Source organism: Physeter macrocephalus, chromosome 20, assembly GCF_002837175.3.
Source record: "Physeter macrocephalus isolate SW-GA chromosome 20, ASM283717v5, whole genome shotgun sequence".
In the NCBI taxonomy this organism is placed as follows: Eukaryota; Metazoa; Chordata; class Mammalia; order Artiodactyla; family Physeteridae; genus Physeter; species Physeter macrocephalus.
Window position 1 is genome coordinate 83922609 of NC_041233.1, and position 3116 is coordinate 83925724.

A 3116-nucleotide genomic window follows, 5' to 3' on the forward strand; every position below is an offset into this window, starting at 1 on the left:
CCTGCAAGACTCTGGCCCCAGAGAGGCTGGGAGAGGGGAAGGGGCTTCTCTGGGGGCGGGGTGGGCGGGTGGGTGGAGGGCCCAGTCCGTGGGTGCTGCGGGCAAATTGGGAAGGGGCCCTGGTCCTTCCCCGCTCAAGTGCTGGTCCCCAGCTGTGCTCGAGGTCGGGGCTGGATGCCATGGCCCCGCTGGAGCCAGGGCAGGGCCTCGGTTGCTGTGGCGGTGAATTTCACGTGTCTGCTGGGCTGGGCCACGGCGCCAGCCGTGTAGTCAAACAGCAGTCCAGGTGTGGCTGTGAAGGTGTAACATCTGCCATCCGGGGACTCTGAGGAAGAGTGTGCCCTCCAGGAAACAACAGCCCTGCTTCTCCTTCTCTCACCCGCAGAATTATTTCCGACGTCAGACCTCTGGGTCTTCCCCACACCAGCCGGGTGTCCTGCTATTCGATTCGATTCAGACACCGACCAGTTAGCTCAGACCCCACGGGGTAAGGGCTCCGTCCCACAGCTGTCCCCCACTTCAGCCCCAGTCACAAGGAGTAGGTCCACAGGTTACCCACAACTTCTGCCCACTTGGCTACAAATCAGGGGTTCCCTTGACACCCTCCCACGATTTAAGCATTTGCTAGACTAGCTGGAAGAACTCAGGAAGTGCTTACTTCCGTCCACCAGTTTATCAAGTCATAAAGGATGAGCAACCAGATGAAGAGGCGCTTAGGGGGAGGTCTGGGTTGGATGTGTTCACCCACCTGGACTCTCTCAGCACCGCACTGCAGAGATTTTTATGGCGGCTTCATCCTCTGACAGGGAAGAGATAAATGGGAATCTAGGTTTCTTTAACTTTAACCTTTGCTTTTTGTTGCCTTTGTTACTATAATCATACATAATGGCCGGCCTCAGGGAACCCCACCCCTCTGCCTGAATGTTAAACTGAAGTGCCTTTGTACCTCCTGACCCCGTCCACCTGGGTGGATAGCTGCAAGAAAGAAGAAATTAACACATCCCCTCCCCGAGGCTGGTCATTCCAGGGGACATTTGCAAATGTTATGGCCTTTTTACTTTACTTCCTCATCTCCTCCCCCTCTCTGTGCTATAAAAGAAACTGGCAGCCAAATCCCATAAGGTGGTTTTTCAGAGACACTAGCCTGCCGTCTTCTCCGTGTGCCGGCTTTCCGAATGCAGTCGTACTCCTTGTCTCAGCACCTCGCCTCCCGATTCGTTGGCCTGCCGTGCGGCGAGCAGAGCGAGCTTGGTCTCGGTAACAATCACATCAGAGTGATCGGTTGTTAAGTCAATCTCCAGCCCCTCCCCATTTCCCGGAGGGTGGTGGGGTGCCAATGAAAGTTCCAGCTCCTAACCATGTCTTGGTCTTTCTGGTCACCAGCCCCCATCCAGGAGGCCACCCAGAGTCACCTCATTAGAGTGAAAGATGCTCCTATCACCCAGGAAATTCCAAGGGATTAAGGAGGGCTGCGTCAGAGTCTGGAGACAGGCCAATGTTTATTTTTTCTGGTATTTCACACCCTCCCACCTGTGGTGGGCCTCATGCAATCAGTTGCAGAACGTAACAGAAAAAGACCGAAATTCCCCTTAGGAGGAGGGAATTCTACCTCCACACGTGAACGCTCCCATGGGTCTGCCTACTGCGGGCCTGCCCTGCAGACTTCAGACTTGCCGCGCCTGCAACGTGTGAGCCAGTCCCTTAAAATAAATCTCCCCCTCCAGGCCCCCGCCCACACGCGCACACCCCCGCCACTGGTTCTGTCTCTCCGGAGAATCCTGACCAGCCGGGGAGCCCAGCAGTGATGCGGGGGGCGGGGCATTCCCAGCTGTGAGACTGCGCAGAACCCACGGATGCCCCCAGCCCACCCCTCTAGGCTGCCACCGCCCTGGGTCCCCTGGTGCTTCTCCATCCTGGATCTGGTTCATCGGGGCTGCAGCTTGGGGTCAAGAGACTGCAAGGCTCAGTGTCGGGTGGGAGCGGAGGGCAGGGAGCGGGGCAAAGAGGGAGGAATGCCAGATGAAATACAGGACGCTCAGTTAAATTTGAATTTCAGGTAAACAATGAATGAGACAGGTTTATACTGAAATGATTCATTGTTGATCAGAAATTCAAATATCACCTTGCTTTAACTTTGATTTTTTAATTTGCTAATCCTGTCCAACCTCGATGGGAGCCTCAGGACAGGTGGGCACGGGGCACCCTGGGTGCCGTGTGAGGGTCCAGCCTGGCCTCGTCCACTCTGCACTCCGCCCAGGCCTGCCTGCTGCAGCGCTCTCTCCCGGGAAGGGGCTCCAGGCACTCTGGGGAGGGACTGGACCCAGTTCCCACCAAGGGTCTTCGCAGTGTGAGGGCCCGAGCTGCAGGCCCGGGCTGGACCGATGGGTGTGCAGCTGTGACCTTTCTGAAGCCACTGTCATAGCCATAAACACAGGGACCGCCAAGCCTCTGCCAACAGGACAGAGCCCACTGCTGTGTCCAGGCCTGGGGACAGTCTCCTCCAAGTCCAGCCACCAGGGCCGGTCAGGGACCCTTGTTTCCAAGGATCTCTGGGTGACGCTCTCAGTCCTGCCGCCCCACCCATTCCCCAGTGCTTTCCTAGCCGTCTCCAGGCCCTCCGGCATTCACTGGACACAGCTCCAGCCAAGAGGCTCCCTGGCGCTGGCTCACAGGGGAGTGGGGGTGGGGGAGGGCCCTCCACCCCACAGAGCCCTGCGTTTAGCTGGCGCGTGGGACACGGAAGCTGCTCGCTCCCCCCAGGGACTCTCTGGCGTTTGGGTCTCGCTGGACACCCCAGAGGAGCACGGCTGCTGCCGGCGACCTCTGGCGCGCCTCACCTCCCGCGCACCCAGGTCACGTGTCCAGGGTCCCCCTGAGTGCAGAGAGCAGAAAGAACATGACCCCCAGTCAGCCGCTGATGCCTTCAGCCCAGCCTGAGCCCCGGTTTGGAAACGCTCATGCGGCCTTGGCTCTCAGGGCCAGGATCCCATCCACGTCCCATCCTCCCAGGTTCGGCTATGACCCCGGCCCTCACTGTGGCGGCGGGTTGGCCTTACGGAGGCGGGGGCGGGTCGGGGAGAGGGTCCCTTATCAGTCGCCTCTTCCTTGAAGCCGCA